General features: G+C 36.8%; 1 protein-coding gene across 6 annotated transcripts in view; it reads right to left on the bottom strand.

Annotated features, from left to right (window-relative positions):
- LOC307185613 (uncharacterized protein) overlaps positions 1-27039 on the bottom strand; it is a 913805-nt gene that overhangs the window by 433840 nt on the left and 452926 nt on the right. Inside the window, exon 1 of one of the 6 annotated variants that reach the window (XR_013828111.1) lies at positions 17256-17840. The exons of the other annotated variants lie outside the window; for them this stretch is intronic. The gene's annotated coding sequence lies outside the window, so the exon portion shown is untranslated. Of the gene's footprint in view, positions 1-17255; positions 17841-27039 lie in introns of those variants that run through there. 6 annotated transcript variants of the gene reach the window in all.

Raw genomic sequence — 27039 nt, 5'->3', positions numbered from 1 at the left:
TATTTTCCATGTATCTCTCTCTCTCTGATAAGCTACCAGTGAAGATCACATACTAGGCACTAAATAAATACTCATTGATTGAAATGAATAAACCTTCACAGTAATGCAAGTTTTTCCTTTTCCTAAATTCTTTAAAGTTGAGGCAACCGCACACTTTCCCACCTGGACCTCCCTGTGTGAGCAAACAGAACAAGCCAACAACCAAAGACAGAATTTGGTTCCAAGAAAGAAAATGTGTAGAACGGAGTATTTATTAAGAACAATCCAATCTGAGAAACATCCTTAAAGATAATTTATCTTCCCTTCAGTTGCATCCATTTTCCTCTAGGGAAGCTTTAAAACTGTGTATAAATGTTTGTAAACTCTCGCTTTCTCCATGGTTACAAACTATGAGATCCTATTTATTTATACAGAGAGGTCAAGACTGAGGCTATTACCAACCAGAGACACACTAAGATAATGGTACTCTACCGATATTATTTTGGGCAAATATTTGTCAAAAGTATAAATTGAAGCTCCCTCAAATGAGTCAGACCTTATGTTTCCTTCCTACAATTCTAAAATCTAAAAAATGTCTTAAAGGAGGAGAAAAAACCACAGGCAAAATAACTATGACAATATGAAGCTGGGCAGAATAGGAAGTGAATCATGGGCAAAAAGGAATACAGACATCAGGGAATGAGATACTCTGAATGGTATGCAGCATCTGAGAAGAAAAGTCAAGCTTTGAAACCTGCTACTCTACAAATCAAGGTCTGACAAATGACACAATAAAGGAAGCTGGTATCATGTCCCTTGACTAAGTCTATTGCCCAAATGTTTTGCATTTGAAGGTCTTGAGGCATTTATGAGAAGCTGAATGAACTTTCATGGTCGGCTCAGAAATGTCAGTGTCTTGAGGCCAGAATGCTTTCAACCTCATCATTTCCTAACTTGAAGACAGGAAACTGGAAAAGGTTCATGAAGTGTAGGGGAGACAGATTTCATGTTTAAATGTAACAGTATGTTTCTCAAAATATTTAAACGAGCTAGGGAATAAATCTCTTAACTAGAAAGTTAATAAACCAAATGCATGTGTTTTAGCCATCTCGAAATCTACTGTAGTATTTTCCTTAAATACTTTATGGCTTTAAAAGGCGAGAAAACCAAAAAATAAAAGAATTTTCTCTTTTTTTCTCTCTCACTCACACATGGTAGAAATTTCCAGAGGGAGAGAAAAAAGAAAGGGGACCTCACATTTACTGAGCATTTATTGAGTCCTTCAAAAGTACCATTTCATTTAATCAGAATAATCCTGTGAAATAAGTACTGATAATCACATTATACAGATGAAGAAAGTGATGCTCAATCTATACAGCTAGCAAGTACCAGAATTTGAACCCAAAACGTCTATGCTATATCCCTATTCTAACCACTAAGCTACTTTTAAAAAAATGCAAAACAAATTTTCCTGATTTTTTTCTCAGAGAAGCCCAAAGTAGAAAACAAACAAAAACAAAAAAACAACCACTGTGTTAGAATTCAAAGATGACAGAATTTCGTTTTTTTTTTAAGTGTGGCCTAAAAAAACAACACTTTGTCAATATATTACATTCCTTCTCATATTCTACTCAATTTAACTCAGGTTAAGGTAACAAATATATATATAATTTTATATTAGAATTATCATTTAACAGTGAAATAGAAAATAAAACACATAACTGATCTCAGATGTAACTAAATGTAATAACTTCTGGCAAAAGTATGCATAGAATTTACTACAGTTTCAAAGGGTTTATTTTTAGCCTAATAACCACAGTTTAGGGAATGTTTCTGAAGTACAAATCAAGATATATTTTGCCTAATTATTTTTTGACTTTGAGGCTATCATGATGATACTAGAAAAGAAAAAAAGATTGTTCAAACTCTTCTGTGTTGAAATTCAAAGTGTTGTACACAATTTTCCTATTAGATCTCCCATGACTATTCATATTGATGGGTTGATAGGTCTATATAATTGATGTAAAGTGTACCTGACATGTGTGGAGAAAAGAAAAAGGAAAGTTGTCCTATTCCAGTAGGAAAAGGAGTCATCCAATATCATTACTTCAAAAACATTGGCCCATTCCCAGAATCTCCTTTCATATTCCAAGGTCTAAAAGAAAAATCTCAAAGATGCTCTTTCCCATTCACTGAATGCCACTGCAGAAGGCTCCACTGGTTGGTGCTCTGCAGTGCTGAAACTCTCATTTGCTTTGGGAAAGAAAAAAAGAGAAGAGGTGAAATATTTGCTACTGAAAGATTTTACTTAAAGTAAAATCATATGTTTCCCCCCACTGCTCATATTAATGTATGGTACATTAAAATTTAGTCCCGTAAGTCTTCATTATTCAGGCATTTAATCATATGGAAAAAGTGGTAATGTAATTAAAACAAGAACATAGGTTAGATATCCCTTGGGATACAAACCTAGGAAAATGATCTAATCCATCGGGTTTCCATTGTGAAAATGTATTAATATTAGACCACAAGACCTCAGCAGAAAAAATGCTACTCATTTGCGAGGCAGTAATCTGATGCAGGAACAACTTGAGTTTAAGAAGCCAAAGCTACACCATTATTTCTGGGATGAGTGGAGAGTTTGTAAGAGACTGCTGCTCTGCTCTCACAGAGGTTAGGAAAATGCTGCAGAAGATGCATTTTCAGAGATAAGAACTTTGCTTTGTTTAGAATATAATTGCTGACAGTTCACATTATGACAGTCTATTGAATGGACTACCAAGATGCAATCGTCTTTTCAGAGCATGATATTTCATCTTTTAAAACACGTTACTATCTTTGTTTATGAGAAACAATATTTACCAGTGCTATATGAAAACAAAATTAATCTCATTTACACCTGAGTATCTCATTACCAAGACTATTACTGCTAATGTGGAGGTTCCCCTTTTCTAATTCCAAAGTCAAGTTTATTTCCATAGACTAGACAAATGCCATAATACCCTTAGTTCTGGGAACCTAAAAAAAAAGTTAAAAAGATCAACTTTAGACTCACAAGGTTCCATAATAAAAAAATATTTTTTAATTACCTCCTGTATCAATCTTGCTACAATGAATGAAATCCTCATATCATTCACTCCTTGCTGCTGAGTCCTGAAAGTATATGATACAATTTAAGACTATTGCCTAGTTGGGTTAATATAAATGTATTTTACCATCATCCAGACTATAATATCTTAGGCTGAACTATTTTAACAAACTATATCCCATGAAAGTTTGCAGTAGTGATGATAGCTTTTATTGAGTAAGAAGGACAAGAGAATTTTTCTGGCACATGGGGCACTGATTTGGATAAGAGTATCATAAAAGCCTAAGATACATTTCTTGGACCATATTCTATCCATCATGGACAGTTCTGGAGTAGAAATTTAGTAGGTTACCCAAAATTTCTCATGATTTCTGGATCTCACTTGATACTGTACTATTTCTACTATAACTAATACCAGTTAAACCAATATAAATGGGAGAAAGCACCCACGATATTAAAATAGCTCCTCAAAACTTCACTTACTTTTGTGCCTTTCCTCACCCATCCAACCTTACTCCATCAGAGTAATGCCTCCAGTATTAAGAAAGGGTCTATCTTGTCCAGATGGACCTAATTTCAGCATCTTCTGCACTTGGCCCACTACACGCATACCCAAGGGATCAGAAGAAATTTTAGAAGGGTGGCCAAAAAAACAAAAAAATAGGTGGAAACTAGAAGAAATGGAATCCCAGAATCCAAAGAAAGAAAAAGTTTCAAGAAGGATAGGTTGAACGAGAATATCAAAGTTCAAAAAGATAAAAGCCAAAATATAATCATGACCTTGATGTGCCTGAGGAGCAACAGGTAGTTCAGGATGGTAGGAGCCAAGGATGCAAAAGAGAGAGTAGTAGAAACCTTATCCTTAAGTGGTAGGAAAAGTGCTGATGAGGTAGGATTATGTACCCTTTCGAGGCAGAATAAGGAATAAGTGTGATGGGAATCCATTGTGAAGGGAAATCCATCCACATTTTTGAAAGCACTTTCTGACTTCTCTTTGGAGAAAAGACTGTAAAGGAAGAGTGAAAACAGTAAAATATTTTAGGAGGCTATTACATGGGTCTATTGAAAGGTGGTACTGGTTTGTACTAGGGTGGTAGAAGAGAACGTAGTGAGAAATTATCAAATTTAAGGGAAATTTTTTTTTAAGTAAAGGCAGAAGAAGAGTAAGGGGAGGAGAGAAACTAAGGATAACTTGGTGATTTTGGGTCTTAGCAACTGGAAAAATAATAGCGTACTTTTATTATGGGGAATAATTTGGGAAATACCAGATTTAAGGAGGGTGATAGTGATAAAGAGTTATTTGTCAGAAATGTTATGCTTGAGATGTCTGTTAGACTCTGAGGTAAGGGTGTCAAGTAGTAAACTATATATACAAGTCTGGAAGTTAGGGGAAAGGTTAGGACTAACTATAAATATGAGTGTATATCATAATATACATGATATTTAAACAGTGGGAATTAGTGAGATCATCTGTAGAGCAACAGCAAGTAGAAAAGAAGGTGAGGATTAAGCAAGCAGTTCTAGGGAACTCCAACAGATAGAGGTCAGGACAGGAAAAAACCTGCAAAGGAGAATGGAAGGGTCCAGCCAATGAGGAAGAAGAAAGACAGGAGACTATATATGCATGAATCAAGGGAAAGAATTTTTTCAAGAGCTGCGTCAAATACAGCTGGAAGGTTAATGAACACAGTGTTTAAGAAATTATTGAATTTTATGATATGATTTCACAGGTAAATGTAACAAGAACTTATTTAATGACACAATGGTAATAAAAAGTTGATATGAATGAATTAAAGCAATAATGGAGAGGAGGAAAGTTGATACAATAAGTGCTGTGGTGCTTTTGTACTGTGGTGACTTGAGTAATTTAGAACTAGGTTTTACAAAACCCATATTCTGTATGGTTCTGGATTAGAGATGGACAAAAGAGAAACTTGCATGCAGAATGAAGCAGTAACCATTACTCTCTGAAGGTTATCAGAGTTAGATATAATGAGAGACAGACACAGAATTTGGCAACCTGTACCAGCTTGTCCTCACTCTCTTTTTTTTTTTTTTCCCACAGGTAGTTCTTCCTTACTGCAAGCCCTGCTGACCAACAGCAATCCCAGATCCACCACCAGGTCCAGAGGCAACAGCCTTCCATGGACTTCTCCTTTAGCTCTGCTTCATGGCCCCACTCTGGCAGTTAGACGTGTCTGGCTTTCCAGAAGTCTCTGACTTGTTCACCCACACAAGTGTTTCAGGAGAGTGATTAGTGACTTTTCTATAATCCTGCAACTCTCCTTTTTGTGGGCTTGTTTCCCAGCTTCTCCCCTCCCCATAACTCCTATAATTAATCCCTAGGATATAATACTCATTCTCTTCCTGAGTACAGGTATAAAATTGGTACAAGTATTAAACTTTTCAAGAAGTTTTGGTCTAAAGGGAAGGAAAGAAATATAAAACAGCTGGATGTAGGTGTAAAGTCAAGCACAGGTTCCTTTAATTTTTTTTTTTTTTTTGCGGTACGCGGGCCTCTCACTGTTGTGGCCTCTCCCGTTGCGGAGCAAGGCTCCGGACGCGCAGGCTCAGCGGCCACAGCTCATGGGCCCAGCCGCTCCGCGGCATGTGGGATCTTCCCGGACCGGGGCACGAACCCGTGTCCCCTGCATCGGCAGGCTGACTCTCAACCACTGCGCCACCAGGGAAGCCCCTTTTAATTTTTAAGATCAGAATTATTATGGCATATTGGTATACTAGTGGATTGATTCAGTAAAAAGGAGAAATTGATGATACAAGACATAGGGGAGGTAATTCAGAAGTAAAATCCTTAAATAAGCACATAGGGATACAACAAAGGAATGGTCTTAACTAGATTCTGAAGCAGTTCATAATAGAAGGCTGTGAATATGAACACAAATACAGGGAAACTGGTAAATTAAGGATAATAAATTAAGATGAGGTTTGTGGTCTGATTGTTTTATTAGCTGAGAGTGAAGAATAAGAAATAGATGTTGAAGGTTTGACAAGGAGAAACTGTAAAATACATGTTGAAGCACAGGAGAAAAGTTGACTAGGGAAATGTAGTTGAACAACTGGAAAGAACTGAGGGAAAGCTTGAAATCTGTGAAAAATGAGAGCAGTCCACTGAGTTCTGTTTATTGGTTGGTTGAGTTTTTTTCAATATAACCATCTGTTGGTTACAGGTTTGGAGCAGAAGACTTGGGTTTATCCACAATAGAGGGTTGGTAAATTTAGATGATGGAGAAATGTAGATGCATGCAAGGTAATGATTTTAGTAATTGTCTCTAAGCATGGAAAAGGGGGAAATGAACACATGAGAAAGAGTATGATGGGGACAATAATATTAAATTTCTCATTTAGGCATAAGAATTCATCCAGTGAGGATACTAGAAAATATGAGTGAGCTCTAAAGTTACTAGAGTTAATAAAAAATGGGATGCTTGACATCTATGTTTTGGAAGTGTTGTACCCTTTGGTAGTAACAAGGTCTATGGTATGACCTTAAACAAGTGAATGAAAAGAAAGATTACTGGAAGAGATGTCTGTCAAGTCAAGGAACTGAGATGCATTGATATAGGGTAAACTATACTTCGGAAAGTTAATCCTGCCAAATAGTGTCATAACAGAGAGGATAACAACAGAGCTGGGACTGGGGTAAAGGAAGCAAGGCACTCAGGGCTCAAAATTCAAGGAGGCACGCAATTGTAGGTATTGATCCCACACTTGCATTATATCAGTAATATTATAATTAAGACATTAAGAAGCGTGAAGAGCAAGAGAAAATGAGTACCATCCATTGAAAACAGAATCATGTAAGTTTTCATAATTAAAATTTATATTCCATATTGGACATAATTTTATAAAATCAGTAAAGATGCTGCTCATAAAAGTCAATGCTATTCATATAAAGAATACTCAATAAATCAGAGTTACTCCAGCATAACATAACTACATTGTTCACATGTGGATCTGAAACACAGTCTCACTCCCTTTAACTATCACTCATTGCTTATGGAGGGTTGAGTGGTTGACAGCTAAGTGTTAGGAGCTAAAGCCATTTTCTCTTTTACACCATATAGTAGAATTTTGATTTTGCTGTTTCCTACTCCCTGACAATAGATTTAGGAGTTGGTTTTTGATAACTACAGAACTAAAACTGACTTCATGAATTCTTTCTGATCCATGGCCATTCTCTTTCTTGAACCTTAACTATCTCTAGGGACCTTCCTAACCATAAATGCCCTCAAATACACATTTACCGTCTCACTTAAATTCATCATTGTATTTCTGACATATATATTAATCTGGGAAGAAAGGAGAAATAAGGATATTCCACTGACACTGAAAAAAATTTGATAAATATCAATCATAAGAAAAAATTATTAAAACAGAGGATTTGGTCTTAAAATGTGTTCAAATTCTCCTGAGAACACCAGACAGAAAAATAAAGTGATCATTATTTTAACTTTTCAATTGACGAGAAAGTATTTTTATTTGTAAATACATCTACCTCATTCAGGCTTTTGTTTCTACCTAAATTCACACTGATGACTTCTGGTGTCCCATCAGATGTAATGCTAACCTGAACCGCTTTGAGAAAAATAATGTCATCTTTCAGCCCAATCTTCCATTTCAGAGCAATAATCATAAAAACCTCTTGATAACCTCAATGTAACTTAAAACTATATAAACTTCAGTATATGTAATGAATGGTGATAATGGCTTTAGTAGTTAACCAAAAAAGACATTGTCCCCTACTTTTAAAAAAGACATAAAGATAGAATCTACTTTGCTGAGCCAAAACATGTAATCATGAGTGGTATTTGCCATCCCAGGGATGTAATTCGATTCCTTTAGAGAATGAACAAAGGCGTAAAATTAGCACCTGAAATAATTACTTTAAAGGTCAAAGAAATTAAAAATCAAAAATTCTATTTGTATTAGACCTTTATGAGATAAGTTTAATGTGCAATTTCATTGAAATAAGGGGGAAATATTAGTGCGGGTCCTCCTAGAAAGGAGATCCAAGATGGGATTAAACATGAAAGGATTTTATTAAGGAATATGCTTGTGTGAGGAAATGGGGAGGGAGCCAGGGGAGGCTGGGAGAGACACCAAGACCTGATACAAGCCTGACTCCAAGTGAAGGAGAGACAAAAGGAACATTTGGTGAAAGCATTCTAGACTGCCTTGCAGCTCAAGGAAGTTTCCACAAGGCTATCAGGGAGTCCGAGCCATAGGTACCCATCAGAGAAGCCCTATGTCTGCCAGAAACAGGCCTGCCTTAGCATCCCTCCCATGCTGTTACACACTAGCAGTAGCCCATGGAAAGCATGGCCTCTGCGAAAATGCCTTGATAGATTTTGGAGCAGGGCAGCTGGCGTCTTCTGTCAATTACACACTTGCTGTGGGGAGCTTTGTGAGGCACACTCTCATAGCTGCCAGAGGGGGGACATAACCAACATTCCGCCCAATATCTGACTTGTAGCTATATTTAAACCTCACAAGCATTGTACATCTCTTTTAATTGGACTGATATTGTTAATCAGAATGATCACTGAAATAGCAACAGAATATGCATATTAGGCATACACGTATAACAATTTTAATCAGGAATTCAAACGGACAGCTCATTCTTGTTCCTGCCCAAATACATGACTTTGGCAAAGGACCATAAGAGACTACTATGAACAATTATATACCAATAAAATGGGCAGCCTAGAAGAAATGAATAAATTCGTAGTAACATACAACCCACTAAGAATGAATCATGAAGAAACAGAAAATCCAAATAGATCAGTTACTAGTAATGAGATTGCATAAGTAACCTAAAACCTCCCAAAAAACAAAATTCCAGGCCATATAGCTTCACTGGTGAATTCTACCAAATATTTGAAGAATTAACACCAATCCTTCTCAAACTCTTCCAAAAGATAAAAGAGGAGGAAGTATTTCCAAACTCATTTTATAATGCCAGCATTAACCTGATACTCAAATCAGACAAGGACACCAGAAGAAAAGGAAATTACAGGCCAATATCACTGAGAAACACGTATGCAAAAATCCTCAACAAAATATTAGCAAATCAAGTTCAACAAACATTAAAAGGATCATCACCATGATCAAACAAGACTTATTCTAGGGATACAAGGGTGGTTCAGCATCCACAGATCAATCGTTATGATATACCATATTAACACAATGAAGGATAAAATCATATGATCACCTCAACAGCTGCAGAAAAAGCATTTGACAAAATTCAATATCCCTTGATGATAAAAACTCTCAACAAAGTGGGTTTACAGAGAATGTAGCTCAACAAAATAAAGTTCATGTATGACAAACCCACAGTTAACATCATACTAGATGGAAAGATAAAACTTTTTCTTCTAAGATCAGAAACAAGACATGGATGTCCACTCTCACCACTTTTATCCAACATAGTATTGGAAGTCCTAGCCAGAGTAATTAGGCAAGAAATGAAAGACATCCAAATTGGAAAGGCAGAAGTAAAACTGTCACTATTTGTGTATAATTTTACACATAGAAAACCCTAAAGCCACCACCAAAAAACTGTTAGAACCAACAAATGAATTTAATAAAGTTTCAGAGTACAAAATCAATACACAAAAATCTGTTGCATTTCTACACACTAAAATGAACTATCAGAAATATAAATTAAGAAATCAATTCTATTTACAATTGCATAAAAAGAACAAAATACCTAGGAATATATTTAACCAAGGAGATGAAAAACCCAGAAAATGAAACCAATAAGACATTTATAAGAGAAATTGAAGCAAACAGATGAAAATATATTCTGTGTCCATGAAATGGAAGAATTCATATTGTTAAAATGTCCATTCTATCCAAAGCAATCTATAAGTTCAAAGCAAAATTCCAAAGGCATTTTTCACAGAAATAGAACAAACAACTCTAAAATTTGTACAGAACCACAAAAGACCCCAAATAGCCAAAGCAATCTTCAGAAAGAATAACAAAGCTGGAGCCATCTCACTTCCTGATTTCAAACTATATTACAAAGCTATAGCAATCAAAACAATATAGTACTGGCCTAAAAACTGACACATAGGTCAATAGAACAGAGAGCCCAGAAAAAAACCCACACTTATATGACCTGTTAATTTACAACAAAGGAGGTAACGATATCCACTGAGGAAAGGACAGTCTCTTCAATAAATGGTGTTGGGAAAACTGGACTGCCACATACAAAAGAATGAAACTAGACTACTATCTTCTGCGATACACAAAAATTAACTTAAAATGCATTAAAAACTTGAATACCAAACTGAAACTATAAAACTCCTGGAAAAAAACATAGGCAGTAAACTCCTTGACATAGACCTTGGCAATGATTTTTTTGAATCTGACTCCAAACCAAAGGCAACAAAAACAGAATCAAACAAGTGGGATGACTAAATACTAAAAAGCTTCTGCATAGCTAAGGAAATCATGAACTAACTGAAAAGGCAACCTATTGGATGGGAGAAAATATTTGCCAATCAAGGAAGGGAGGGAGGGAAGGGAGGGAGGAGGGAAGGGAGGGAGGGAGGAAGGAGGGAGGGAAGAAGGAGGGAGGGAGGGAGGGAGGGAGGAAGGAGGGACGGAGGGAGGGAAGGAGGAAGGAGAGAGGGAGGGAGGGAGGAAGGGAGGGAGGGAGAGAGGGAGCAAGGAAGGAGAGAGGGAGGGAGGGATGAAGGGAGGGAAGGAGGAGGGAAGGAGGGAGGGAAGGAGGAGGGAGGGAGGGAGAGACGGAGGAAGGAGGGAGGCAGGAGGGAGAGAGAGAGGGAGGGAGGGAGGAAGGAGGGAGGAAGGGAGGGAGGAAGGAGAGAGGGAAGGAAGGAAGAGCAGACCAAGCTCATAGGTACAGAAAACAGATTTGTTGTTGCCAGAGATTAGGAGGCTGGGGGTTGGGTGAAATGGGTATAAAGGATCAAACAGTACAAACTTCCTGTGATAAAATAAATGTTAGGGGGCTATAATGTACAGCATGGTGACTAGAGTTAATAATGCTGTATTACATATTTGAAAGTTGCTCAGAGAGTAAAAGTCCTCATTACAATAGGAAATAAAAAGAAAACAGTTATTCTATGTATGGTGACAGACAGTAACTAGACTTATTGTGGTGATGATTTCACAATGTATACAAATATGGAATCATCACATTGCACACCTGAAACTAATATAATGTTATATGCTGATTATACTTAAATAAAAATAAGAGCTTTATCATGAACAAATAGATATGCAAAAGTGCTATCTTAATAAATTCAATACCATAAATGGTGATGTGAGTTCCAATATGGTGAATAATTTGGGGATAATTCCATACAGACAGAATGATTTATATAGACATATTCTATACCCATTTTTTCAGCTATGATTTTTATCTTTTCAATTTACAAGAGTCATTGGCATATTAGAAATACCATCAGACAGTCACAAACGATGTAATTTTTCCCAGACAATAGTTTGCCTTTTGGCTTTGGCATAGTCTTAACACTCAAATTTTTCATTCTTCATTCTCAAATATATTTATCTTTTCTTAGTTTCCTATTTTGTTTAGAAAGATCTTCTCTATACTGGACTAACAGTTATTTATTTTTTATTAGGTTTTTACCTTTGATCCTCTGAAACCCCAGCTTAATTGTTACAGTCTTTGCCAGATAGGTAACTAACAATGTCAGCATCTCTCATTAAATAACTTATTCTTTTTCCACTAAAATGTAATACCATTTTTCCATTGTTTTAAGTCCCTTATACCTTTGATTTTATGTCTGGATTCCTATTGTGTTAAACTGATCTGCTTTTCTATCCCTGTTCCAATACCACGCTGTTTTGATCATAATGATTTAGTAGTAAGTTTCAGTATCAGGCAAGGCAAATCTCCACTTAATATTCTTCTTTCTTATACCTTTCTTGATTATTCTAGGACATTTATTCTTTCATATAATTTTTTTTTTTTTTTTTTGCGGCACATGGGCCTCTCACTGTTGTGGCCTCTCCCGTTGCGGAGCACAGGCTCCGGACGCGCAGGCTCAGCGGCCATGGCTCACGGGCCCAGCCACTCCGCGGCATGTGGGATCCTCCCGGACCGGGGCACGAACCCGTGTCCCCTGCATCGGCAGGCGGACTCTCAACCACTGCGCCACCAGGGAAGCCCTCTTTCATATAATTTTTATACAGTTTTATCTAATTTTTGAAACCACTGCTATTCTGCCTGAAGTTGCATTAAACACAGAAATTAATATAAAAGGATTGCTATTTTATACTGTTTTCCCACCAAACACCATCAGCATCTCTTTTTTTGTCTGGTTTTTGTTTTGTTCCCTTTACTAAAATTACATTTTTGCTTTCTTTTTAAAATTATGTTGTGTAGTGCATCAAGACAGAAGTATGTATAAACATAAAATATAATGAAAAACTAAACGGTGAACATTTTTCTAACTACCACTTAGATCAAGAAATAGTAAATTACCATCACCCAAAAGTTCCCCAACCAGTGTGTCTTCCCAGATACACTGTGGTGAGCAAGCCTTCTAGGTTCCATCAGTGTGCCCTGCCACTTCCAACACATACACCTACCTGTATTTTATGGACCTGAGAGGAAGGTTGAAGGGAATAGAAATGTGATACATCTTTCTTTAATCCTCTCCTAAACTTCTGTTAATGAACATTTGCAAAAGGAAGCTTAAGTGGACTATTGCTAAAGCACTACAGATTTATCTTTTGGTTTTGGGATACTATTAATTTCATTAAATTAAATTAAATATTCCTGAAGCACTTTATATCTGCCTTTTAATTTTGAGATAATATTATTGTTATTTATTTTAATGACAATCCTTAAATGGATTCCCACATGATGTAAAAACATATGTTGTAAAAAAAATGTTGGCATGTTTATATATATAGGAATTGATACTAAAATAAAATAAAATTCAACAAAATATTATCCAAATAATTGGGCCAAACAGGTAAAAAAAATCAAATAAAAATATGGACAATTGATTAAAATATACTTTTCTGGAGTAATTCAGGTAACTATCCCAATTATCCGCTTCAGTAAACATGTGCAGATCCCAGCTAAATTTCAAAATACCTTAACAGTTTCTTGAAACAAATGGCATAAAATTGATTTTTTTAAAATTGACACTTTAATGGGCCAATTTCTCTATGCCAATATAGAGCACTTACACAAATTCTAAATAAATAATTTAAAAAATAATAAGCCCATTGGTCAAATATGTACAATAATCACTATCACATTCATAAGTATTACATGTAGATTAAAAAGAACCTCCAATCTCATGAAGGCACAAAATTTAATAATATACATAATACTACACCAAATATGCAATGTATAATATAATTTAGCTAAATATTTTCTAGATTTTATTTTCAAGTCTTCTTGTGACATAAATTTGACATTGAGTCCCTATAGCGACTTAAAAACAATTTATATTTGATGTACTTTTATATTTTATCCTGCCTGAAAAATCAGCTTCTCCTCAATTTTGTGTGTATGTGTATGTGTGTGTGTGTGTGTGTGTGTGTGTGTGTGTGTGAGAGAGAGAGAGAGACAGAGACAGAGAAAGAGAGAGAGAGAGTCAAAACTAATAGATTATGGTAATTAGAAAGGGAATTTGGGGTAATGGGAGAGCCAGAATCAGAATTTGGGGCCTCAATGATCTCAAATGGGCAAGTGAAGGAAAAATTAAATATACATAAATACAAAAGGTCAAGTAACACTTAGGAATTTTACATATGCCAATATTCTGGTAACAAAATCTCAGAACTGTAAAATCCCATTTGAATTTAAATTGATTGATTTTTCTAATGCAAAGGACTAAAAAAATAGGACATGAAAATGTGAACAAATAAGGTCATCAGTTTTATGCAGTTCTTTTATTGTATTTTTCTAGTCTGACTGAATTGATTTTGCTTCTTTCACCTTCTCCTTTTAACTCTTCGTGCCTTTTCCCCACAGACATAGAAGGCACAAAAGAAGCCAAGCCCAGGATTTTCTCAATGAGTGAGTGTGTTGGAAGAGGCTAGGTCTGACCGGAAAACCTGGTACAAACAGTTCCATATGAAGCTGCCCTGAAGTAAAGTGAAACAATTCTGCTTATTTAGAGCTGTATCCCCAGTACCTGCCCAGTATCTGACACATGATAGATGCTCTGTAAACTAAAAATAAATCATTGACACTGAATCCAATGTATCCAATTATATTTTAATTACAACAGTGTCTGAAAATCAACATCACCTTATGAATGTAAGATGTAAACACGATTGGCCCATGAAATGTTCAATGGTCAAGGACACAGCAAGGCAGACTGGGACTGATACTGGCTGTGCCACCCACTAGTTATGTAACTTTCACAATTTACGTAAGTTTTCTATGCCTCAATTTCCTTATCAACATTAAAGGTAATATTAGTATCTGTATCATGACCATTTTGTTTCAATTTAAAAGACTATCAGGCAAGTTTTTAGTGCTTTATTCTAACAATTATAATGAATGGTAGCAGGCACTTGGATAATAATCAAAGAACAAACAACTGTCACCATAATAGTCCCTGAGTCCAAGATACAGATATGATTTAGGATATAATTATATAAGTGGCTCACCTTAACCTAACAACACTATGTATATCAGTGCCTTATCAGGATTATGGAGCAAACATCCCAGCATTCCTAGTCAAATTTTGTAGTGAATGGAAGCAGGCATATGAATAATCAAAGAAAAATTTTGTTTGTTTGTTTCATGTTTAGTTTCATCAAAAGACTAGGATAATTCCTTTCTACATGCCTTTTCACTAAAGAACTATTTAAAATTTACTGAAATGAAAATGTTTTTAAAACATGTTAGTTCAGTGTATTATGTATCAGAATAAAAATAAATAGCAAAATTCTAAATTGAAATAGCAAAATTGACTCTATGATGCAGATATATATATAGATAGATAGATTATTTCTATGTATGAAGTTCTAACTGGCTATAACACAATTCTGACACTAAGTGCCTGGAGCTAAGTTGAATTTCAGAGGATAAGGACACAGTCCTCCACAAGACTCTCCTCACTTCAGACACCAGCTACCATCTCTGGGGTCCCCAGGCTACCTACATTTCTGACCAACTGTCTACAAGTTCAGGCTACCTCCTCAGGCTCAATAATTGGCTGAGATGACTCACAGAACTCAGGAAAACATTGTACTTATGATTACAGTTTTATTATTAAAAATATAAATAAGAGCCAGCCAAATGAAGAGACGCATAGGGTGAGATCTGGGAGGTTCCCAAATGCAAAGCTTCTGCATCCTCAGGACACATTATCCTCTTGGCACATTGATATATGTCACCAACCAGGCAGCTCATCCAAGCTTCAGAAGTCCAGAGTTTTATTGGAATTTCATTATGGAGGCATGATTGATTGAATCACCGGCCGTGTAATTGAACTCAGTTTCTAGCTCCCCTTTCCTCCCAAGGTTAGGATGTCAGGGGGTCAGACCTATATCATGTGGTTCAAAGCATCAATCCTCTAGTTCCATGGCTGGCCTTTTCAGCATGGCCATTCCCCATGCTGAAACTATCTATGGCCCACCATGAGTCATCATGTTAGCATAAACTCAGGTGTGGTCCCAGGTGTCCACCATTAACAGCAAAGACACTCTTATTATCTGGGAAATTCCAGGAACCAGGGACAAAGGTCAGCCAAATGCTTTATTATACAACACTGGCATTAAATAGAATTGTTCAACATATCTTTGGATGCCAGATGAAAGGCATCCAAATAAAGTAAGTTACTGACATGTTACATCGTGGACCTTCCTAGCCATTAACAAATTTAGGTTGTTTTTTATAAATAATGTCATAAGTCCATGTACCAACTACTGGAATTTAATCTATCAATTGTAAATCTATCCATTAACATAACAGTAATGAGTCTCTATAGTTTGTAAAGTTTCTTAATCCTCATGTCAAACATAAAAGGAAGGCAAGTGTCTAGTTTGACTAAAATTAAGGTTCAATTTTAAAAGTTGCACATCGTGTTATATAAAGACAAAAAGTCACATTTACAAAGTACCTCTGAGTGGTTCACCCTTAGTATAGTGACACCATTTGATGTAACTCCTGCAAGAAAATTAATCAGCCACTATGAAGGGCTAATAACTAGAGGACATGTTGTTGTGCAAAGTTGGCCTGTTCTCCAGCTGTGCCAGCTTACTCACTCTGTTGCTTGAATGTGAATACGACCCTTGCATATCAGATACAGACTTTGGTAAAGTCATGAGACAATGCTCCCGGGAATCTTTCCAAGAAATCAAATCTGCCTGGTCTTAATAAAACTGCTTTCAGCATGACTGCTGAGAGGGACCCAGGAAACAAAGGATGGAAGCTATTATAACCACAGTTGAATCAGGAGGTCACTACTACAGTCCTTTAGCTGTCATGAAAATAGCAGTGAACCCAAATAATCCTAAATAAAGCAAATTTAAGTGTGTGAACAAAAACAAAGAAAAAGAAAACAAGGTAGTTCTAGAAAACCAGTTTGTCAATGAATAAGATCAAAGCATCAGGATTTTCTTACATATCAGCTCTCTCTACTGTAAAAATTAAACATGCAAATGAATTTTTCTACCACATTAAGTCTTCAAAGAGAAAAGCCCAACTTTATCTAGGATATGAGTAGCATTACTCCCATTGCACAGATTTTTTTTGAAAGAAAAGAAATAATAAAGTTCCTAAGGCACAACCATGAATTGATAGAAGTAGAGTGGAAACTTTTATGTTTTTAAACAAACCAGGCCACACGGGTTCTAAAAGAAACCTTAAGAAGACAACAGAACAAATGTATGCTATTCTCCAACTGTGGATAAAAATATGCCCGCTGAATTATGCACACTGATCTGAAAGAACTGGGAAAGAAAACAGACTCATTCGTGAACCCTAAAAAAGAGAGTCCAAATATACCCTTTTTAGTCTTAATTTTCCTTTAACACGATCCTTCATTCCTCAGATGTAGAAATCATTCAATTCAATTTACAATTTAAAACATTATATTATTGTTTCTAACTTGTATTGGTTTCCAAGTACTATTGTAACAAAGTGCCATAAATTTAGTGGCCTAAAACAACATAGATTTAGCACCTTACTTACGTTTCTGGAGGTCACAGGTCTGAAACAGGCCTCACTGAGCTAAAGGGCTGCGTCCCTCCTGAGGCTCTGGGGATCATCTGATTCTAGCCTTTTCACCTTTCTAGAGGCTGCCTGCATTCCTTGACACGCGGCCCTCTTGGTTCATATTCAAAGCCAACAAAGGCCAGTTATATCTTTATCACAGGGCATCCCTCCAACTCTGCTTTTCCACATTTAAGGCTCCTCGTGGGCTTCCCTGGTGGCGCAGTGGTTGGGAGTCCGCCTGCCGATGCGGGGGATGCGGGTTTGTGTCCCGGTCCGGGGGGATCCCGCACGCCGCGGAGCGGTTGGGCCCATGGGCCATGGCCGCTGGGCCTGCGTGTCAAGAGCCTGTGCTCCGAAACGGGAGAGGCCACCACAGTGAAACGCCCACGTACCGCAAAAAAAAAAAAAAAAAAAAGATCCTCGTAATTATATTGGGCACACCTGGATAATCCAGGCTACTCACCTGATTTTAAATTTAACTGATTAACAACCTTAATTCCATCTGCCATCTTAATTCCCATCTGCCATGTAACCTACTCAAAGGTACATAGAATAAGGATATAGGCCTCTTAGGGGTGGGGGATGAAAAGTTTATATACGGTAAAGTAGGATAGTCTAGTTTGATGTGAGAACACAGCAGTAGGAATACCCAAACCTCCATTTTGTTTCTGGCCCTGCAACAAATATATGTTATGATCTTCATCAAATAAGTCATGCAGCCTCTCTGGCCCTCAGTTTCTTCATCTAGTAAATTTTTAAATACTCATTAATTCTGACAATTAATTAAGTTGAATTCATCTGAGTTATTTGCACTATTAAATAATGAATTTTAAATTTATCATAGAAAACAAGCCAGTTTCTCAACAAAAAGACTTACGTACAGTTTCATATTCATGCTATCCTAAAATTATCTTCCTATTATCTTAAATTTTATCAGCATTGTAAACATTTTGATTGTTAAGTCATGATCTGTAGTAATTTTGATCTTTGTAAACCTACTTAGAAAGAACCTGAAGCTTTCTAGAAGTGATTGTTCAGTAAGCACAGGAAACTGCTTCCTATTTCTTTTTTTTTTTAATGTTTGTTACTAACATTACAGATATTTATTACACTGAATATGACCCAAAAGAGCAGAAATTCCTGTCTGTTTTGTTCTCTGATGAATCCCAAGCGCCTGGAGCAGAGCCTGGTATAGAACAAGCACTCAATAAACATTTGTTGAATGAATGACATTTCAGCTTATAAATAACCAGAGAACATAGAAACATGTCGGTTCAAAATTCCACCCAATCCAAAGGAAAAGGCAATCACTTAAACTCTGGAAACTGCAAAGAATGGGGGAAATAGTTCCAAAGCAGCTCCAATGACATTTCAGTTCAATCCAGACAACACGTTTCTGTGCTAATTGATGTCCCGCTGAGCAGAGGGAGATGCAGACGAAGATACTGCAATAGTCGACTTCACAGGGGACCGTCCGCGGCCCCAGGTTAGTCCTCACAGATGGAGAATCTCAGTACGTTGGGTTCCGCAGAGCAAAGGAAGGCTTCTGTCCTGAATTCTGACTGGTCTTTAGATAATTTCTCACTCCCTCTAATGTGCAGAGCTGCCCTTAAGGTTTCAAATTGTCCGTCTAGTTTTTATCTGTTCTGCTTCCTCAGTCAGGGTAACAGGGACGTAGCTGATCAAAATGTCAAAATCCATTAGGATAATCAAATGGGGAGTGAGGAGGGTGGCGTTCGGCCGGCTTCCGTCCATCCTTCTGAGACAGCCTTCTCAAAGATTCGGGACTGTCACAGCCTGGGCCCTCCGTCAGGCACGCTGTCACATGCAACTATGCAGCTGTGCGTATTTTCTCATTCATTCATTCATTCATTCCATCAGCACTTGAGTGCCTCGCCCTCCGCTTGCCTCTAGGCATCCAGAGATAAGAAGCCTGGTCTTCTCAATGTCACGGTAAATCCCTTAAAGCTGACTTGGGTTGATTCTTAGCTACGAACTTCACAGTACCTGGGAGTTTACCCAGTAAGATTTCAGTAGCTACGTCTCCTCCGCGCAGCCGGTCCAGGCCGGCAGCCTGCACCTGGGCTGCTTGTCAACGTGCCCGGGGCTGCGACGCCCCAGAACCATCCACCGCCGAGATGCCCGCAGCTCGTTCCGCGGGGACTGGAGCAGGCCCGGGCTCGCGCTCCTTTTCTTAACCTCTAATCCTCTCACCATCATTGTGTGCTTCCCCTATGCCCAGTCTGGTTGCAGAGCCTGTTCCAAGGATTGTTTTTTCTGTTTGGCTCCCCAAACCTCTTTAGCCTTCACTGTAAATCCTTTTTATTTTTTGAACTTTTGAATTTTATTTTATTTACTTTTTTATACTGCAGGTTCTTACTGGTTATCTATTTTATACATATTAGTGTGTATATGTCAATCCCCATCTCCCAATTCATCCCACCACCACCACCACCCCCACCCTTGGTGTCCATACGTTTGTTCTCTACATCTGTGTCTCTATTTCTGCCCTGCAAACTGGTTCTTCTGTACCATCTTTCTAGGTTCCACATATATGCGTTAATATATGATATTTGTTTTTCTCCTTCTGACTTACTTCACTCTGTATGACAGTCTCTAGATCCATCCACATCTCTACAAATGACCCAATTTCGTTCCTTTTTATGGCTGAGTAATATTCCATTGTATACATGTACCACATCTTCTTTATCCATTCATCTGTCAATGGGCATTTAGGTTGCTTCCATGACCTGGCTATTGTAAATAGTGCTGCAATGAACATTGGGGTGCATGTGTCTTTTTGAATTATGGTTGTCTCTGGGTATATGCCCAGTAGTTGGATTGCTGGGTCATATGGTAATTCTATTTTTAGTTTTTGAAGGACCTATTTCTTAATATATTACTCCTATCATTAAATTGTCTGATCTTCAAAAGTTCAATTTCTCTGTCAAGGTATTAAAATTTTATCTACAGTGAACCAAAACATGCAGAGAGAGAAATAAAATAACTCAAATATCACAAATAATGCTATAGCTAAGATATAGGGACACATATATACATTTTACTATGATACATAACAAAACATAGTTCACTTGAAGTAATTGTGTTAATTATATGTATATGTATATAAATTTAAAATTTCAAAGGACAGGGAGAATGATCTGGGTCTCAAACACTTAACGTATTCTAATAGAGTCAAATTGGATCTCTTGGTCTTAAGTACAATTAAAACTGAAATTTTTTTCTATTTTACTTGTCAATATTTTTTGGAAAAAAAATTAAGACTGGAGGATTTCATCTAATAAGAAAGTAAGCATTTTAAACATGTAAGGAGACCATGGTACCTCAGTCTTATCAACATACTAGCCTGTTCAGAAAGCAAATATGAATTGAGTTTGTCCAAAGGACAATATTTAACTAGTCTGTTTTGGACAAAATATAAGCTACCTAGTATTACAAAATAGGAAAAAGTATAGTATTTCATTTATCTTGACAGTAAAAAGAAAACAGTTTAGATCTCTATCTCTGTGCCTTTATATTGGAACATTATTTCCTATTTAACATTTATATACCTTGTATAATATTCTGATAAGGAAGGGTTTTTTTTGAAAAAGGGTCCATTCAGTTGAATTACCAATTTAAAAAAAAAAAATAGGACATGATATTTCACCATTAGGGAGGGGAAGCCCAGAAAAGACATGTTATTTATCATGTAATAAATGACTCATGACTTTTTAAATCTCTTTCAGTTCAGGACACTAAAACATTTTGAGAATGAAATCTCCTCCAGAATTAAAACATGTGAACCAGGCATAACCATGAGAAAGTATTAATCAAAGACTCCTATTCATACTATTTTTAAAAATCATAGAATATTGAGATGCCAGAGGGAGAAAAATATAACTAAAAGAAATGTTAAAAAAGCTAAACCTACCAAATAACTAAAAATTCAGAATATAAAAATATTATATTAATTTTTATTATAAAAAAGTAATTTATAAAATTAGATTATATTAGATGCAAAAGTATATTTATGTAACCATTCTAGGAAGTTTCTCCAGAGGAAATGCTTTAGTAAATAAGAGTGATAATAGTTTGGTTTTTTTCCCTCTAAATTGTTCAATCATTTTCATTACCTTTTCATTTACATTTGCTTTTTCATTCTTTAAGAAAAATATAAGAATGGTAGTCAATGACTCAATTTTAAATTTCTCAAAATTTCACATATTTACTTTACACTCAACAAAGGAAGCATTTTGTTTCACAAGCCTGGATAATCAGGCATGTTGACCCATTGACTAAAGCAATGCTGACCAGCCTCTGCAAGGCCTGGCTACCTCTAGAAATGTTCCTTTTCTGCCAAAAGAGAGATCTGTACAGCAAAACCATATGATAAGTGTTCAAGCAGGTATCACCTCCTTAAGTTTCCTTTCTTTTTTTTCTTTTTGTTTTTAATGGAAAAGAAGCTCTATTTCCTATTTATAGATTCTGGAGGCATAGCCAAGGCCATAGCTATGGAGATCTAGCTTAGGTTTGAATAAGAGCTGTATAGATAAAAATGTAACGTGGCCTATTTCTCAATTTCAATTCTACCTGCTTTAGCAGTTGAGCAGATGCATCTCATGAAATATAACCTGAAACCTGGAATGACTTCCTTTACTTCAACTTTAATGGATCATCAGGGACAACATGAATGAAGGAATATTCCTCACTGCAGAACACTTGCATCACGTCCTCAGTTTTCTAAGTGCTCAACCTTACCAATCTTCATGATACACTTCAGTTTTCTATAATTTTTGTAGCCTTATACCTTTCTAAATAGTTTCCGATTCTATTTCAAAACGCTGAAGATTCAACGTAAACTGCATATTTTTTCTCCAAAGAGACTATTAAATAAGGATAAAAAGATATAATTTGAGTATACCAGCCCTAATGCTAAAATGATATAATTAGGTTAAAAAGCAGATGTCAGCAATTTTCCAAAAAATTTTGTAACAGATTTGTTATTTAAGAACTAACTCAGGGAGATTGGCCAAGGCCCTGAGTTCATCTCTTCTCACAGGCACACCAAAATTACAACTACTTACAGAGCAGCTGTAGGTGAGAACGACCTGAAGACCAGCAGAAAAGATCTTCTACTACTAAATATATAAAGAAGGATCTGCAACAAGAAGGGGAGGAGGAGTGGAGATGTGGAATAGACAAGACCCATTCCCCAGGTAGGTCACCCACAAATGGAAGTATAGTTACGATTACAGAAGTTCTCCACAAGGAGCAAAAGATCTGAACCCTGCATCAGCTCCCAAGGCCTCAGTCCTGCCCACCAGTGGGCCAGAACTAGCACAGAGACCCCTCAGCAACCACAGCAAGTCACCTCAGGACCCAATGCCACCTATCAGCAGGTTAGCACCAGCCCCAAAACTACTGGGCCCTGCAAGCCAGCTCCCCTAGGACACCCAGGCCCAAATCCAGCTGTTCTGGGCCCTGGCCCCCATGGATCAGTGGGCAGAAACCAGCTTCTGGACACTCAGGCAAGTAGCCAGCTGCCAGTGGCAGACAGCCTCTGCACAAGGTAGGGCCAGGAATCCAATCAGGTCAGGCACCAGCCCTACCTAACTTCACACCACAGTAACTGGTCCAGTCCCAACAGAAGGGCACACTTAGCCCACATAGGGGGCACCCCTACAGCATATATCTCCGGTGAGCAGAGGAGACTGTGCTGCTGGGTCCCATAGAACACTTCCTACATAAAACTACTTCTCCAAGGTCGGGAAATGTAACCAATGTAACTAATACATACAAATAAACACAGAGAATTAGGCAAAGTGAGGCGACATACAAGGGAACTCCCATAAGACTGTCAGCTGACTTTTCAGCAGAAACTTTGCAGGCCAGACAGGAGTGGCACAATATATTTAGTGATGAAAGGAAAAAAATTACAACCAAGAATACTCTACCCAGCAGGACTGTCATTCAGATATGAATTTAAGAAGACTGAAATCATATCAAACATCTTTTCTTACCACAACACTATGAAACAGATAACCATTATAAGAAAAAAAACTGCAAAAAACAAACACGTGGAAGCTAAACAGTATTCTAACAACCAATGGATCACTAAAGAAGTCAAAGAGGAAATTAAAAAATAGCTGAAGACAATTGAAAATGGAAACACAACAATCAAATATCTATAGAACATAGCAAATGCAGTTCTAAGAGGGAGGTTATGGTGATACAAGCCTACCTCAGGAAATAAGAAAAATCTCAAATAAGCTAACTGCACACATAAAAGAGCTAGGAAAAGAAGAACAAACAAAACCCAGGGTCAGTAGAAGAAAAGAAATAACAATGAACAGAGCAGAAATAAATTAAATAGTCTAAAAAGCAGAAATGATCAATTAAACTATGACCTGGTTCTTTGAAAACATAAATATAATTGATAAATCTTTAGCCAGAATCATCAAGAAAAAAAGAGAGCGGACACAAATAAATAAGATCAGAAATGAAAGAGATGTTACAAATGACACCACAGAAATGCAAAGAATCAAAAGAGATTATTATGAACAATTATATGCAAATGGACAGCCTAAAAGAAATGCATACGTTTCTAGAAATGTACAATTTCCAAAGACTGAATCAGGAAAAAATAGAAAATATGAACCGACCAATTACCAGTAATAAAATTGAATCAGCTATAAAAAAAAAAATTTCTAAACTCCCAACAAACAAAAGTCCAGGACCAGATGGCTTCATGGGTGAAATATACCAAACATTTAAAGAAGATTTAACACCTATGTTTCACAAACTTCTCTTAAAAATTTCAGAGGAAGGAACAGTTCCAATCTCATTCTCTGAGGCCACCATCTCCCTGATACCAAAACCAGACAAAGATATCACAAAAAAAGAAAATTACAGGCCAATACCACTGATGAGCATAGAAGCAAAAATCCTCAACAAAATATTAGCAAACTGAACCTAGAAATACATTAAAAGTATCATATATCATGATCAAGTGGGATTTACCCCAGGAATGCAAGGATTTTTCGATATCTACAAATAAATCAATGTGATACACCACATTAACAAACTGAAGAATAAAAACCATATGGTAACTTTTACTTTAGGTTTCTTTTTTTATGGTACGCGGGCCTCTCATTGTTGTGGCCTCTCCCATTGCAGAGCACTGGCTCCAGATGCGCAGGCTCAGCAGCCGTGGCTCACAGGCCTAGCCGCTCCGCGGCACGTGGGATCTTCCCAGACCGGGGCACGAACCCGTGTCCCCTGCATCGGCAGGCGGACTCTCAACCACTGCGCCACCAGGGAAGCCCTATTTTTAGTTTTCTAAGGAACCTCCATATTGTTCTCCATAGCGGCTGCACCAATTTATATTCCCACCAGCAGTGTAGGAGGGTTCCTCTTTCTCCACACCCTCTCCAGCATTTACTATTTAGTAGAATTTTTAATGATGGCCATTCTGACTGGTGTGAGGTGACACCTCATTATAGTTTTGATTTGCATTTCTCCAATAATTAGTGATATTGAGTATGTTTTCATGTGCCTGTTGCCCACCTGTATGTCTTCTTTGGAGAAATGTTTATTTAGATCTTCTGCCCACTTTTTGATTGCATTGTATTTTTGTTTTTGTTTTTTTTGATATTAAGGGGTATGATCTCTTTGTATATTTTGGAAATTAACCCCTTGTCAGTATTGTCATTTGCAAATATTTTCTCCATTCCATAGGTTTGTGTATGGAGACACAAAAGACCCCGAATAGCCAAAGCAGACTTGAGGGAAAAAAATGGAGCTGGAGAAATCAGGCTCCCAGACTTCAGACTATACTACAAAGCTACAGTAATCAAGACAATATGGTACTGGCACAAAAACAGAAACATAGATCAATGGAACAAGATAGAAAGCCCAGAGATAAACCCACGCACCTATGGTCAACTAATCTATGACAAAGGAGGCAAAGATATAAAATGGAGAAAAAACAGTGTCTTCAATAAGTGGTGCTGGGAAAACTGGACAGCTACATGTAAAAGAATGAAATTAGAACACTCCCTAACACCATACACAAAAACAAACTCAAAATGGATTCAAGACCTAAATGTAAGACCAGACACTATAAAACTCTTAGAGGAAAATATAGGAAAAACATTCTTTGACATAAATCACATCAAGATCTTTTTTGATCCACCTCCTAGAGTAATGGAAACAAAAATAAACAAATGGGACCTAATGAAACTTCCAAGCTTTTGCACAGCAAAGGAAACCATAAACACAACGAAAATACAACCCTCAGAATGGGAGAAAATATTTGCAAATCAATCAACGGACAAAGGATTAATCTCCAAAATATATAAACAGCTCATGAAGCTCAATATTAAAGAAACAATCATCCCAATCCAAAAATGGGCTGAAGACCTAAATAGACATTTCTTCAAAGAAGACATACAGATGGCCAAGAAGCACATGAAAAGCTGCTCAACATCACTAATTATTAGAGAAATGCAAATCAAAACTACAATGAGGTATCAACTCATACCAGTTAGAATGGGCATCATCAGAAAATCTACAAACAACAAATGCTGGAGAGGGCATGGAGAAAAGGGAAGCCTCTTGCACTGTTGGTGGGAATGTAAATTGATACAGCCACTATGGAGAACAGTATGGAGTTTTCTTGAAAAACTAAAACTAGAATTACCATATGACGCAGAAATCCCACTACTGGGCATATACCCAAAGAAAACCATAATTCAAAAAGACACATGCACCCCAATGTTCACTGCAGCACTATTTACAATAGCAGCTCATGGAAGCAACCTAAATGCCCATTGACAGACAAATGGATAAAGAAGTTGTGGTAAATATATAGAATGCAATATTCTTCAGCCATAAAACGGAACGAAACTGAGTCATTTGTTGAGACGTGGATGGACCTAGAGACTGTCATACAGAGTGAAGTAAGTCAGAAAGAGAAAAACAAATATCATATATTAACGCATGTATGTGGAACCTAGAAAAATGGTACAGATGAACCGGTTTGCAGGGCAGCAGTTGAGACACAGATGTAGAGAACAAATGTATGGACACCAAGGGGGGAAAGTGGTGGGAAGTGGGGGTGTTGGTGTGATGAATTGCGTGATTGGGATTGACATGTATACACTGATGTGTATAAAATTGATGACTAATAAGAACCTGCAGTATAAAAATACAAACAAAAAAAACAACTAATACTAAACTTTCTTTCGGTTATTTGTATGGAAATATGTTAATATAAATGTTTCAGACATTACATGAAATTTCTAAAAATCTTATATGTTCTGGTATAATGTTATAAGTCACAAGTCTAGTTATTACTTTAAAATATCTATCTCAGAAATAACTAAATTTCCTTGTCAATTGCTTTATTATGAACTTTCATCAAATCTTTAACTGTGGTCATTTTAAGTTTTTTGTCATTTACAGACAGTTCTGGGTGTACTCTGATGCTTTTGCAAAAATGTTCCTATAAAAGGTTTTCAACTTCAAGGAATTCATAGAAAAGACTCTGACAAGTACAGGTTTCTGGTAACTGACTATACTGCTGAACTGAATGAATAAGCATTTTCACAACTCTAATGCAAAATTGATGAATTCATAAAAGTGCTAACAAAAGATCAAGATGAAAAAAATTAATTACATGGGACTGAGTGAACTGATGAGGATGATTATAATTTTTGTGACTTTCTGTTTGAATAAAAAAAAAAATCCCACAAGG

Source organism: Stenella coeruleoalba (genome assembly GCF_951394435.1).
Source record: "Stenella coeruleoalba genome assembly, chromosome: 4".
In the NCBI taxonomy this organism is placed as follows: domain Eukaryota; kingdom Metazoa; phylum Chordata; class Mammalia; order Artiodactyla; family Delphinidae; genus Stenella; species Stenella coeruleoalba.
Note: the sequence above shows the minus strand (reverse complement) of the source record. Positions and strands in the feature narration are given on the sequence as shown.